This window comes from Stenella coeruleoalba (assembly GCF_951394435.1).
Source record: "Stenella coeruleoalba genome assembly, chromosome: 10".
Lineage (NCBI taxonomy): Eukaryota > Metazoa > Chordata > Mammalia > Artiodactyla > Delphinidae > Stenella > Stenella coeruleoalba.
In genome coordinates this window covers 75054713-75070418 of record NC_137156.1, presented here as the reverse complement: position 1 = coordinate 75070418, position 15706 = coordinate 75054713, and the positions used below count along the sequence as shown (strand labels likewise).

Genomic DNA, 15706 nt, shown 5'->3' with positions numbered 1-15706 from the left:
TAAAATACACACCAGATTTCAAAGTCTTCATCAATAATTTTATGATTATGTTTTAGATGTGTTTGGATAATATAAACGAAGCTAAATGAAATAACAAGTCATTAAAATCAATTTTACCAGTTTCTTTTTACTTTTCTAATGTGGCTACTAGAAAAGTTTAAACTACATATGTGGCTTGCATTATGTTCCTATTGGGCAGCACTGATCTAGAATACAGAGAGCTCCTATGAGTTAATAACAAAGAAAAAAACCCAATAGAAAAAAATGAAAAAGGTTATGAAGAGATTTTTCACAAAAGAAACAGCCAACATAAGAAGATGCTCAACCTTATCAACAAACTGAATTAGCGAAACCAAAACTGCAATGAAATATCTTTTACGCCTTCAGATTAGCAAAACCTAAGAACTCTAACGACATCTACTACTGGCAAGGATATGGAGCAACGAAAGGTCTCACTCACTGATGCTAGGAGTAAAAGTTGGTACAAACACTTTAGAAAACACCTTGGCGCTAGGCGGTAAGACTGAACATGCACGTAACTAGGAGCGAGTTTGCCAGTTTACAAGGTATCTGCCCTGGAGAGCTCTTGCATGTGTGTGACAGGAGACATGCACAGTGATGCTTTTAACAGCCTCATTTGTGATACCAGAAACCGGAAATGACCCCAGTTTCCATCCACTCTAGAGTGCTTAGATCAGTTGTGAACAACTATACGGAACATTTAAAAAGAATGAACTGAAGCTATGTACACCTAAACGATATCAGCGATATGGAGAGGTATTTCTTAAAGGTTAAATGATCACACAAAATTCAGAGGGCGCCGCCTCTCCGAGGGAGGAAGGTGGAGGAGGTGGGCGTGCCCGGGGAGGGGATCCTGGGGAATAGAGGGAGTCACTCAGATTCCATTGCGTAAACTGAGTGGTGGGTTCACAGGTGCTTATTTTCCTCTAATTTAAACTGTAAATATACATCGTATATCCTGGTTTTAAAGTACGCTACTTCACAATTTAAAGGGTTTTCTTAAAAGGAAAACACCACCAGTTACTCTGTGCGTATGTGTGATATTGCATTCGTCTAGATGTACTGCCTTTCACTTGCTTTTTAAGACTGACACCTCTCAGGTGGGACCACGTTCTGTTGATCTTTTCTCTGCAACCTGCCCCTCTGTCCCACATCCTGTCCTAGGTAATCTCCAGATTACATGTTTCATCTATGATATAAATATCATCTTTGGAAAAATAAAATAAGGATTGCCATTCCTGTGCTCGATTCATCTCAGTCACTTTCTCTGCGAGTAGCACAGACCAAAGGGACTCAGCACCCGCACTCCATGGCCACTGACCTTAGAGGACCCGGGGGAGTTTGCGGCCCGGAGGAGCCTGGCCCCTCTACTCTCGCAAGCTCTCTGCACCCTCGGTCCAATCCTGCTTTGATTCCCCCACTTGAGTTTTTGTCACAGTTAATGCAAGGTAATTGGAGATACTCTTGAAACAGAACGTGTGGACTCTTGTCAATACTCTTGGAGAGATACAAGAAAATAAAAAGGTGCAGGCTTACCGAGGTATGCTTAGAGTGGCCAGGTTTCCCAGATGGTTCTGCAGCTCTCAACCCACACTGAGGCAAGGGCATCGAAAGCAAATTTAGTCGACTTGAAAACTGAACCGCCATCCTGATCCTAAAACAATTAAAAGATTTTTATTTTAAGAGGTCAAACCACCCTAGCAGGTATTTTCCCTAAACCATTTTTTTCCCTTTCCCTTAGAAATGGAAACTCTGATGGAAACTCCCGGAGTATCAGGTACAGCTCTAATCTAATCTTCCTTAGATTAGAACAAAAATAAACCTGTATTAGTTGTGTGTGTGCCTTTAATTCTTGCACCTGTAGCACCCCAAGCCAATATCACCTTGGAAACGTCATTCCCTCCACCTGAGGGCAACTGAGGCCTTCCCTGAGCAAAAGTCCTCCTAGCAGGAAGGGTTTATGGGGCCTGCTACTCTTATGGGTCCTAGGCAGCCTCACCATGGTTCAGGACCCTGATCTTCTGTCTCCTCTAGGTGAGCCCTAAGTCCTGGCTTTAAAAAAACATGACCAATCAATACACAAACCTAGTCATGATGAATCAATGCACAAACCGTTATTCTCACTGTGGAGTGGAACAATTACTAAAATCTATTTGCCAGCAAATGTGCCTCATCTTGTAAATCGTTGGGCCATTAACCTTAACAATTGATGGTGTGCCATCTCTATCCAATTCAATTAAAGTACACACCAAGGTGATACTTAAGAATGCATTGCAGGCAAAGGCGTATACTATTATATTATTATATCCTCATAAATTAAACAACACATTTATTTCCCTTCTTAGAAAAAGAACACTGCATGATAAACACAGGGTACAGGAGAAGCAAAAGCAGTGATTTTAAGAATAGCTCAAGAGAACTGGAGACGAGAAAGGAGGAATCCCGAGGGCTGCAGCCACCACCCCCTCTGGCGTCGCTGCGGAATTTCTGGGCTAGGTGAAGGGTGGAGCAGACGGTGCACTCAGACTGTTAGTGCCTTGTGTTCTACCTTGTGACAAAGAAATTCCTAAATTGTTCCAAACAGCTAAGAGTTCACTACCTGTTCCTAGTCTGGCATGACTGTAGCTGAACAGTTTGATGCCAAAAATTAGCAGAAAGTTCTGAGTCCTGACACTGATGCTTTATAGTCTGGGAGGGAACTTTCTGTTTCCTAAACGTTCTTAGGGTAAGTCAGAGAAAGCTTGCTTCACAGCACTCTCTCTCACTTTTCTTCCTATTTCCCATTTCAGGGGTTAGGCAGGGATTAAATTGGAAAGGATCATAACAGGAAACACGTCTCAATACTTATGGTGTGTCACTAGATTAGATAATAAACATGTATATTTTCCTCACAAGGGACTCAAAATTAAGCATCTCTTCCATTTTCTTTCTCCCATAATTCCTCCAACCTGAATCACATTCTAGCTACAGCCAGCACAGCTTAATTCTACTTTCTGTTGCCGCCCTAACAAACTGGCACAAACGGCGTGGCTAAAATAATTCAAGTATATTATTTCACAGTTCTGTGGGTCAGAAGTGTAACACAGCCTCACTAAGCCAAAACCAAGATGTGGGCAGGGTCGCCGGTACCACTTTCTGAAGGCTCCAGAAGACAGCCCGTTTCCTTGCTCATTCAGGGGTTTGGAGAATTCAGTTCCCTGAAGTCTGAGTACCGAGGTCCGGGTTTCCTCCCTGCCTGGGAGCTGAGGGCTGTTCCCAGTTGCTGGATGCCACCTGCATTTCTCAGCTTGTGCCCCTTTCTATTTCTTAAAGCCAGCAACAGAGGGACGAATGCTTCAAATCTCTCCTGCCTCTTCTGACACTCCTTACGCTGTGGCATCTCTTCAGATTTAGCCAGGAAACGTTTTCTGCTTCTAAGGGTTTATCTGATTACACTGGGTTTACCCAGATAATGTAGGGTAATCTTACCATCTCAAGATCCATTACCTTAATCACATCTACAAAGTCCCTTTTCCCATGTAAGGTGACATATTACTAGGTTCCAGAAATTAGACAGTGGACATCTTTGGGGGTGAGGGGTGTGCATTATTCAGCTACCACACAAGAGCAGTGCTCATACTGCATGGGCCACTGATAAGAACAGAAGAAGGGATAAAACCTGACTCTTTTCTCCCTGTCCTTTCCCACCTCCTTCCCGAAGCTTCCCTTCTCTACTCTGAAAGCAAAACTTGGCTACTCACCACATTCCCATCCTCCAACGGACCGTCTGGTTGCAGAACTCTCCATGGAGATAGCCAGGAAGACGAGCTTTCCCCACTACCCACTACCAGCGTCTACCCAGCTTCCTCTGCGCCAAATGGTCTTTTCAGCAATTACCCAGTGGTTCCCAAGCATTAGTTTGCATAAGAATCACCTGTGGGCACACATTCTAATTCGAAATCTGCTTCTGCTGTGCTGTGGTTGGAGACTCGCTTCACCTGGCACTCAGTGAACTGGAAGCAGATGCTTTGAGAAGTTCTGCTGGCCCAAGAGGGCTGGGAGCAATGGAGGTGCAAATGGTTTAGGAGAGACCCCTGCCCTGGCAGATGATCCCCTGTCCAAAGGCTCTCCAGAACCCCTACTTCTCCTTCTTGTGTAGCCACAAAAGACTCATTTCCTCACAACAGGGAAGAAGAAATTTGACATCTCTGTCTCCATATTGTACCTACCTCTTCCACTGCTTTAACCTGAGTCAGAAGCCTCTGCTTAGCCCTGCGTGTAGAAATGTTAATCATTAAAGGAATTCTGCTTCCAGCTTAAGATTCATGCAAACAGCCCCTCACCCGAAATTTGCCTCCCACAGGGAGATAAGGAAGTATGAACAAAAATAACGATTGTCTTGTCAAGATTTATAGGAACTTCACGACCAGACCCACATCAACCAGAGTCAGCTGACCAAGAACAAAGAGTTTTCACAACCCTCCCCTGACCCTTGCTGGCGCCCAGATGTCCACTGTCGTCTGTCACCTCCTGACTTTAACCCCTTCCTACTTCTCCCTTTCCTAGCATAAAAGCAGCTTGAATTCTACCCCAAATTAAGACGGCTCTTGACAACAATAGTTCGCCATCTTCTCTGTTTGCTGGCTTTCTGAATAAAGCTGCTTTTCCTTCCCCAACACCTTGTCTCTCAACTTTCTGACCTGTCTTGTGGCGAGCAGTACAACCTTGGGCCTGGCCGCCACAAGGGCGGCCACACCTGTTGTTTCCGGTGCCACCAGGTCCCTGAGGAGGGCCTTTGGGCAGAGCTCTCACTCAATATGCTTTGATAGTGTATCGTCATGAAAGCACTCTCTCTGGAGTCAGCAGAAAGTTATGTGACGTTCGGCAATTTCCTAGTTGAGGCCCCCCTTTGCTCATCTATCAGATAGGGGTAATAATAGTAATTTACCCCAGGAGGCGTTTATAGAGAGAGTTCAGGGAGACACTGCTGCAAAGCACAGAGCAGAGTTCTCAAGTACCGGATAAAGATGAGCAGGTTTGTTACCACCGATACCATCATTATTCAAGTTGGCCCCACCTGCCCTGTGACCTGGGCAAGTGGCTTGGCCTCTTTACTTCTGGTTCACTCTTCCCAGTAGAAAGAAAAGAGAAAGGCCTTTACCCATTTCAGGAAGTGAGATGGAAAATGCATCAAGGCATTTACTTGCCCTGGTAGTTTGCTTCTTTGCCAAAACCTGGAGAAAAACAGCAGGCATGACTATAGAGTTTGTGGGAATTACATATACTATGTTTATGCTATTAGTTTCTGTAGACCAAAAGCTGACAAACTTTTTCTATGAAGGGCCAGATAGTAAATATTTTTGGTTTTGTAATGTACAGTCTTTGTCCCAACCTCTCAGTTCTGTGGTGTAGTGTGGAAGCGGCCACCCAGACAATACAAAATGAAAGAGTGTTCCCATAAAACTTTCCTTACTTGGCAAAGCAGGTGGCAGACTGGATTGGGCCCACGTACCACAGTTTGCTGACTCCTGTTTTAGACAAGCATCTAGAAGGTCCAGGTTTAGTTCTAGTGAGAGAATCTCTGTTCTGCCCTACATTTTATTGTCTTTTACCGATATTTGTGAATTTACTGGCCTTAAAAGCATATCTCAATAAATATTTATATCCATAGGCATGCCTGAAAATTTTAAATTAAAATTCATGTAAATGCTTGGGACATATTCTGAAACCCACAAAAGAAGTTAATATTTAAAGGACCAAGTGTTCTAATAAATAATGAATTTCTTTGGAAGATTTTGAAAGCTATGGAGCTGTGTGATTTTAGACAAGTTTCTTGCCTTCTCTGACTTTTGATTACCTCCTCAGTGTAATTCAAGGCCCTAATAGTCTCTATTTCATAAGAATTAAAATAAAGAAGCACATGAAATTAAGTGATATAAAGCTCTAAGCCCAGTGCCTGGTACGTGGAAAACACTCAGGATCATCAGCATTGTCCTCTCCCGTCACCCTTAGGGACCTGATCATGAGGAGAGTTTCTCACTTATTATAAAATAAGTCAAAATCTATAGAGGGAATCCTATCTAAGGCAACTGCCTAGGTTTCTTCTGAATGGTGAAGTAGACTTTGGGGGGCAGTGATTAGCATTCTGAAAAGTTCTCTCAAGATTAAAAGTGATTCAGTAAACCCATCTCATGGCTTACAAATTGCAGGCCAATGGGTTCAACAGCTGGGTTAGATTTAATTATTATAGTATCTAAATTTTAAAAATTTGAATGTATTTGAGCCATAACCTCTCAGGTAACCACAGCTCACTGCTGTCTTGATAGAAAGTAGCTACACGCTGCTATCATTCTGGCCCTGACTCAGTATCTAACTTCTGGTCTAAATTTTTAATGCTACGTTTTACTATTACAACCCCACCTTCTTATGTCATGATCTCATTGCCGTCAATACATTTAGAGGAAGAATATCTTTTCAAAAACATATGGCCACTTCCCAGAACTAATGTCATCCAAGGCTGCCAACAAATGATGTAATGAGACAACTTAACTGCACAATGAGATGCTCCTTCCTTGCTTGTAGCTGCCAGACCTCACATATAAAAGCTGTTTGAGACTCTGTTTCCCCTCTCTCTCTCTCTCTGAGGACGTACGAGAGATTACCATAGAAAACGCACTTCAGCTGTGGAGTAATTTGACTTGGGGAATGGCTCAGGTGGGGCATGAGGTTTTCTCTTCCATGACTAGGGTCAGACAAAGAGACAAATGGCAGAGGTCAGGCTGGCAAGAGTCCTGGATGGACGCCCCTACTATATGATTTTCTCGTCATTGCTCCTAAAACTGCATTAAGGTAGAGCAGATGGTGCATCCAATCTGTGCCCCCATCCAGCAAGCCAGATGAGGCTCTCACTGATACTTGCTCACAATCTTCTGTAACCTTACTTGGCCCTGGACTTTCAGCTGATGAGCGCTTAATGCGCACTGGTATCCTGGAAGCTACAGAGCAGGCATTCAATGAACTCACTTCACCTAAACCAGACCGTCAGGAAGATAGTAACATTGGTAATAATATTATTAATATGAGCAAAAAGTAATAAGAAATTTTTAAAAAATATAAGTCAGATCACGTCACTTTCCTGCTCTGAAACCTCCAATGTGTACTCATTCACCTGAAGTAAAACCAGACTTTCTGTGAAGCCTGCAAAACCCTGCAGGACCTGGCTGGCTCTTCCCTCCCTGCTCCAGTCTTACGTTTTTTTAATTCTAACAGTCTTATTGAGATATAATTCATGTTCCATCCAATTCATCCGTTTATTTTTTAAAATTTTTATTGGAGTATATGTGCTTTACTATGTTGTGTTAGTTTCTACTGTACAGCAAAGTGAATCAGCTATATGCATAAATATATCCCCTCTTTTTTGGATAGCATACAATTCAGTGGTCTTCAGTATGTTCACAAATGTATGAAACCATCACTGCAATTTTAGATCGTTTCTATCACGCTAAAAAATAACACTACCTATCAGCAGTCACTCCTCACTTCTGACCTCACAGACTCTGATAACCACTGATCTACTTTCTGTCTCTATAGGTTTGCCTATGGTGGACATTTCATATAAATGGACAATATGTGGTCTTGCATGACTGGTTTCTTTCATTTAGCATGATGTTTCTAAGGTTCATCAATATTGTAGTATATATGAATACTTCATTCCTCTTCATGGTTGAAAAATATTCCATCGTAGGGATATACCATGCTTTGTTTATTCATTCATCGGCGGATGACATTTGGGTTGTTTCTATATTTTTTGGCATTATGAATAGTGCTGTTGTGAACATTTATGAATAAGGTTATGCGTGGATATATGTTTTCATTTTTCTTGGATATGTACCTAGGAGGGGTATTCCTGGGTCACATGGTAATTCAATGTTTAAACTTTTTATCAATTTGGGGAAATTTTCATCCATTATTTGTTCATATATTTTTTCTGCCCTTTTTTCCCTCTCTTTTCCTCTGGTACTTCCAAATGCATACATCTAAATAACTTGGATTTCATCACAATGAAAAGCTTTTTCCTCAAGGATACCATCAGGACAGTGATAAGGACTGTTTTCCAGGGTGGCTGCACCACTTTACATTCCCATCAGCAGTACATGAGGGTTCTGATCTCTCCACAACCTTACCTACATTAGTTCCCACCTCTCTTTTTGGTTAAAGCCACCCTGGAGCTCTCTTCTTAGGCCTGCCTCTCAGGCAAAATCCTTGAGTCCCTTCCCCACAGCTGGGTCAGGGGTAGTGGTCTGCTTCTTTCAGAGTGACACCCCTGCTTTATATGCTGGGTGCCAGGCTGGGATGGCATCCTCTGATCTTCCCCCCTTACCTTCCTAGCGTGGAAGCTCCACCCTGTGAGCAAACTAGGCGAAGGTAAGGGGTCCCCAGTATTCTCCACAGCTTGGGTAACACCTCTTCCCAATGAGGGGGGGCTGAGGGAGTAAGGGAGCCCCAACACCTTGGCGATACTCACCTGGAATTTAGCCTCTGCAACATGCAGCTGCGGGGCAGGGGAAGGAGGGAATGAGTCCTGACTCTAGTGCCTCAGACTCTCACTGTTCTTACCGAGATTTAATCGATTTTCTTGAATAAGTATTTATTTGCTGTGTGCCCCTAGGACAATCAAGGAGTTTTCAGGTAGTTTAAATGGTTAGTGTTTGTTTTTTTTAAAAAATTTTTCACGAGTTATGGTTGTTTTGCTGTGGGGAGGGTTCATGAGACTCATCACATCACCATTCTGGAAGTTGTCTCCCCCTCCCCCTTCATCTTGGGCCTCCCCTCCCCTCCTCCTCCCTGCTCCTGGATGAGAAGCATATATGCAGGGCTTATCACTGCAGCTGGATCTCTGCACTTACTGTTCCCTCAGGCTGGAAAGTTCTCCCTTGAAGTGAACGCTGCTGCATCTCTACCCAAGTGCGGTTTCCACCTTGATCCCTGCAGGCAGAGTCCCTTCCCCTCATGATACAAAGAAAATTCTCATTACTCTAGAGCAGAAGTCAGAAAACTAAAGCCCGTGGGCCAAATTTGTCACACTGCTTGTGTTTGTACAGCCCACAGGCTAAGAACTGTGTTTATACTTTTGAATAATTGAAAAGAATACTTCATTTCACATGAAAAGAACTGCAACTTTGAGTGCCTATAGATAATGTTTTGTTGAAACACAGTTATGTCCATTTCTTTACTTTTTGTGTGTAGCTGCTTTCACACAACGAAGGCAAACTTGAGTAGTGGCACACTATAAATCAGTGACAGAATTATGACTTGAAAGCACTTTGAGGCCACATGTATCACCTATCCACGTAAAGACATCGTCAAAGATGAAATATGTAAAATCTCCTATCGGCATTCACAGACAACATTTGCAATTTATTTGGTGACAGGAAACACTATCTTTGAGCCTCAAATAATCAAAATGATATCCCTCCCAAAAGAAGTCCATTCTTCTCATTAGTAGACCTATATTTTTTAAATGGATTTAATTATTATTCTATTTGGAATTTCATCAATCCACAAAAATTTTGTGGGAATTTGTTTTATCTTGTTATGTAAGCACCTACATAATAGCCTCAGTTTTGCCTCTTGACCCACAAGTCTAAAAGATTTCCTAACTCATTACAGAAAAAGTTTGCTAATCATGGTGATTCTGTTCCTTTGCTGGTGAATGATTTTAAGGGTGAGCATTTGGCCCAGTTCTGACCAATAAGATGCAAGAGGAAATCTGCTGGGAACACTTCTGGAAATACTATCTTCTTTCTCTGGATGTTATTTCAGATGTGGTGCTGGGAACAGTGGTAGCCGTGAGGGGAGATAGTCTGAGGACAAAGCCAACTCTTGGGAATGGAGGAACGTGGGTCCTTGTGCTGTGGTTGAGCCCTGAGTTAGCCCACCCTAGAACCGTCCTAACTGGAACTTCTTGTTATGTGAAGCAGTAAATATTCTTATTACTTCAACCATTCAAATCAAAGTTTTCTGCTACTTATTGTCCAGCACATTCTAATTGCTATCACCTTGGAGCATCTCATGGCTCCTTCTCATCATACAGGGGTCAGGACACATGCCCCCTCCTCAGAAAGTCCTTTCCCAGCCACCCTCAGGCAGTAGCCTGTGATGTCTCCCCCAACCCCCTTAGTCACTCTTCTTAGCCTGTATCACCATCTGTAATTATCTTACTAGGCAGTCTCCCCTCATTCAAGTATAAGTTTCCTGAGATTTGCCTGGGCTCTTAGAACAGAGTTTGACACCAAGTAGGCGCTCAATAAGTATTTGTGGAATGAATAAAAAAATACTACTGGGCTTCCTTGCTGGCGTAGTGGTTGAGAGTCCGCCTGCCGATGCAGGGGACACGGGTTCGTGCCCCGGTCCGGGAAGATCCCGCATGCCGCGGAGCGGCTGGGCCCGTGAGCCATGGCCGCTGAGCCTGCGCATCCAGAGCCTGTGCTCCGCAACGGGAGAGGCCGCAACAGTGAGAGGCCCGCGTACCGCAAAAAAAAAAAAAAAAAAAAAAAAAAATACTACTGATGTTTTAACTGATATTTCATAGCATTAAATGTTAGTAATATTTATAAAATTACTAAGAAATATTAATGTTGACTACTAATAAATATGTATACTGTTCATTAGTCAAGCTAACATTTCCGTAAGTGTTTAGCACATGCCATACTCAGGGCCAGAGCTTATCACAGGTCCCTCAGTGAATCTTTGTAACAGTGTTACATCACAGAAGGCTGCCTGCTTCCATTTTCTTCATTACCATCTATACTACTAGTACAAGCAAGGACAATAAGGTAACAACAATAGACATTTTAAAAAACCAACAAACTTAAACTGGACTCATTGTTCTGCCCCGGGACCTTTCTAGTGGGAAACCGCACTGAATCACGGTGGTTTTCTTCCAGTCCTCAACCTCACCTGCCCGCAGAAGGAAATTCCAGCAGAGAGCACACTCACCAGGGAGACATTTCAAACCCAATCTACCAGGGCAAGTAACGCTGGTTATTGCATCTGACTTGACGCCTGCTCTTTCCTTCTCAAGGAGGCTCTGTGGTGACACACGGTAATTGCCCAGTTCCTCTCGGGGTCCTAGAGTTATGCAGACAGGCTGTAGCAAATCTCCTGCTATCTTCTGATAACTTCTCTAAGAGCTGGCCAATTACCTTCTCCCCTGTGTCAGCTTCTGGGATGTTGGTTAACGTGATTGTTTTCCCCAAAAAAGTTACATCTTGGTTTCTGCAGGATCTCTGCTTTAAACCTAATAATTTTCTACGACACCAACTCACCGTGCCAAATTCCTGAGGCGTATCCCAGAAAAGGCATGTATGTAATAATTAATGTGCATTCCCCTAGGTCAAGAGTCTCCGTAATTCTAACTACTATTTTCAGAGCAACAATGATCCTTTCTGTGTCCTTTTATCAATAGTAAGTCTGAAGAGTGTATTTAGGATGATTAACTTAAAAGATACGTTCTGTGGGCTCTATGGCAGCCTCAAATTTCACTTTAGCGGTTCCTGGAACTCTTCAAAGAGATGGGGAAGGGGACTTATATTTTAGTCTGGCGCTGTCAACAGAACTTTCTGGATGATGAAAATGTTCTCTATTTGCACCGAACAATACAGTAGCCACCAGCCATAAGTACCTATGAGCCAGTGAAAAGTGGCTAGTGTGACTAAGGAAGTATATACATATATATACTTTTATTTGGGGGGTGGGCTTGGACTGGTTTTGTTTTATTTATTTATTTATTTATTTATTTGGTTGCGCTGAGTTTTAGCTGTGGCTCACAGGCTCCTTAGTTGCAGCTCGCCGGCGCCTTAGGTGTGGCACGTGGGCTCCTTAGTTGTGGCATACATGTGGGATCTCCAGTTCCCTGACCAGGGGTCAAACCCGGGCACCCTGCATTGGTAGGATGGAGTCTTATCCACTGTGCCACCATGGAAGGCCCCCTGAACTGGTGTTTTTTAAGAGGAAAAAACAAGATATGTTACTCTCATTATGTCCCAACTTTGTAACTTTTATGAGATACGGTGACTTAGGTAAAATATTTTGTTTAGTAATGTTTCCTCTTAACTTCATCTGTTCTTTTTATCTGAGTGGGCTATTTCTCTTTTTTTAATTTAATTTATTTTTTCTACAGCAGGATCTTATTAGTTATCTATTTTATACATATTAGTGTATATATGTCAATCCCAATCTCCCAAAACATCCAACCACCACCACCCACTCCGCCCCTTTCCCCGCTTGGTGTCCATATGTTTGTTCTCTACATCTGTGTCTCTATTTCTGCCCTGCAAACTGGTTCATCTGTACCATTTTTCTAGGTTCCACATATACGTGTTAATAAATGATACTTGTTTTTCTCTTTCTGACTTATTTCACTCTGTATGACAGTCTCTAGATCCATCCACGTCTCTACAAATGACCCAGTTTTGTTCCTTTTTATGGCTGAGTAATATTCCATTGTATATATGTACCACAACTTCTTTATCCATTCATCTGTTGATGGGCATTTAGGTTACTTCCATGACCTGGCTATTGTAAATAGTGCTGCAATGAACATTGGGGTGCATGTGTCTTTTTGAATTACAGTTTTCTCTGTACATATGCCCAGTAGTGGGATTGCTGGGTCATATGGTAATTCTAGTTTTAGTTTTTGAAGGAACCTCCATACTGTTCTCCATAGTGGCTGTATCAATTTACACTCCCACCAACAGTGCAAGAGGGTTCCCTTTTCTCCACACCCTCTCCAGCATTTGTTATTTGTAGATTTTCTGATGATGCCCATTCTAACTGGTGTGAGGTGATACCTCATTGTACTTTTGATTTGCATTTCTCTAATAATTAGTGATGTTGAGTAGCTTTTCTTGTGCCTCTTGGGCATCTGTATGTCTTCTTTGGAGAAATGTCTACTTAGGTCTTGCCCATTTTTGGATTGGGTTCTTTGTTTTTTTAATATTGAGCTGCATGAGCTGTTTATATATTTTGGAGATTAATCCTTTGTCCATTGATTCATTTACAAATATTTTCTCTCATTCTGAGGATTCTCTTTTTGCCTTGTTTGTAGTTTCCTTTGCTTTGCAAACACTTTTAAGTTTCATTAGGTCCCATTTGTTTATTTTTGTTTTTATTTCCATTACTCTAGTGGGTGGATCATAAAAGATCTTGCTATGATTTATGTCAAAGAGTGTTCTTCCTATGTTTCCCTCTAAGAGTTTTATAGTGTCTGGTCTTATATTTAGGTCTCTAATCCATTTTGAGTTTATTTTTGTGTGTGGTGTTAGGGAGTGTTCTAATTTCATTCTTGTACATGTAGCTGTCCAGTTTTCCCAGCACCACTTACTGAATAGACTGTCTTTTCTCCACTGTATACCCTTGCCTCCTTTGTCATAGATTAGTTGACCATGGGTGCATGGGTTTATCTCTGGGCTTTTTATCCTGTTCCATTGATCTATATTTCTGTTTTTGTGCCAGTACCATATTGTGTTGATTACTGTAGCTGTGTAGTACAGTCTGAAGTCAGGGAGCATGATTCTGCCAGGTACCTTTTTTTCCCTCAAGATTGCTTGAGCTATTCGGGGTCTTTTGTGTCTCCATACAAATTTTAAGATTTTTTTTGTTCTACTTCCATAAAAAAATGCCATTGGTAATTTGATAGGGATTGCATTGAATCTGTAGATTTCTTTGGGTAGTATAGTCATTTTCACAATATTGATTGTTCCAATCCAAGAACATGGTATATCTCTCCATCTGTTTGTGTCACCTTTCTTTCATCACTGTCTTATGGTTTCCTGAGTACAGGTCTTTTACCTCCTTAGGTAGGTTTATTCCTATGTATTTTATTCTTTTTGTTGCAATGATAAATGGGAGTGTTTCCTTAATTTCTCTTTCTGATCTTTAGTTGTTAGTGCATAGGAATGCAAGAGATTTCTGTGCATTCATTTTGTATCCTGCAACTTTACCAAATTCACTGATTAGCTCTAGTTGTTTTCTGGTGGCATCTTTAGGATTATCTATGCGTAGTATCATGTCATCTGCAAATAGGAACAGTATCTATGTAGAGTATCATGTCATCTGCAAAAAGTGACAGTTTTATTTCTTCTTTTCCAATTTGTATTCCTTCTATTTCTTTTTCTTCTCTGATTGCCATAGCTAGGACTTCTAAAACTATGTTGAAAAATGGTGGCAAGAGTGGACATCCTTGTCTTGTTCCTGATCTTAGAGGAAATGCTTTCAGTTTTCCACCATTGAGAATGATGTTTGCTGTGGGTTTGTCATCTATGGCCTTTACTATGTTGAGGTAGGTTCCCTCTGTGCCCACTTTCTGGAGAGATTTTATCATAAATGGGTGTGAATTTTGCCAAAAACTTTTCTGCATCTATTGAGATGATCATATGGTTTTTATTCCTCAATTTGTTAATATGGTGTAACACATTGATTGATTTGTGTAAACTGAATAATCCTTCATCCCTGGGATAAATCCCACTTGATTGTGGTTTATGATGCTTTTTTTTTTGCAGTACGCGGGCCTCTCACCGTTGTGGCCTCTCCCATTGCGGAGCACAGGCTCCGGACGTGCAGGCTCAGTGGCCATGGCTCACGGGCCCAGCCGCTCTGCGGCATATGGGATCTTCCCAGATTGGGGCACAAACCCACGTTCCCTGCATCGACAGGTGGACCCTCAACCACTGCGCCACCAGGGAAGCCCCCTATGATGCTTTTAATGTGTTATTGGATTCTGTTTGCTAGTATTTTGTTGAGGATTTTTGCATCTATATTCATCAGTGTTATTGGTCTGTAACTTTCTTTTTTTGTAGTATCTTTGTCTGGTTTTGGTATCAGGGTGATGGTGGCCTCGTAGAATGAGTTTGGGAGTTTTCCTTCCTCTGCAATTTTTTGGAAGAGTTTGAGAAGGATGGGTGTTAGGTGTTCTCTAAATGTTTGATAGAATTCACCTGTGAAGCCATCTGGTCCTGGACTTTTGTTTGTTGGAAGATTTTTCATCACAGTTTCAATTTCATTACTTGTGATTGGTCTGTTCATATATTCTATTTTTTCCTGGTTCAGTCTTGGAAGGTTATACCTTTCTAAGGATTTCTTCCAGGTTGTCCATTTTATTGGCATAGAGTTGCTTGCCGTAGTCTATTAGGATGCTTTGTATTTCTGCACGGTCCGTTGTAACTTCTCCTTTTTCATTTCTAATTTTATTGATTTGAGTCCTTGCCATTTTTTTCTTGATGAGTCTGGCTAAAGGTTTATCAATTTTGTTGATCTTCTCAAAGAACCAGCTTGTAGTTTTATTGATCTTTGCTATTGTTTTCTTTGTTTCTATTTCATTTATTTGTGCTCTGATCTTTATGATTTCTTTCCTTCTACTAACTTTGGGTTCTGTTTGTTCTTCTTTCTCTAGTTCCTTTAGGTGTAAGGTTAGATTGTTTATTTGAGATTTTTCTTGTTTCCTGAGATAGGCTTGTATTGCTATAAACTTCCCTCTTAGAACTGCTTTTGCTGCATCCCATAGGTTTTGGATCATCGTGTTTTCATTGTCATTTGTCTCTAGGCAATCTTTGATTTCCTCTTTGATTTCTTCAGTGATCTCTTGGTTATTTAGTAATGTATTGTTTAGCCTCCATGTGTTTGTGTTTTTAACGTATTTTTTCCCTGT

At 41.7% G+C, this 15706-nt stretch overlaps 1 long non-coding RNA gene across 1 annotated transcript; it reads right to left on the bottom strand.

The window, feature by feature from the left end:
* Positions 1–1328: 1328 nt before the first annotated feature.
* Positions 1329–5238, bottom strand: LOC307193137. Its single transcript, XR_013830230.1, has 3 exons — positions 5162–5238; positions 4230–4272; positions 1329–1675 (listed from the first exon to the last, which is right to left on the bottom strand). It is a non-coding gene; the product is annotated as an uncharacterized lncRNA (long non-coding RNA).
* Positions 5239–15706: the final 10468 nt, after the last annotated feature.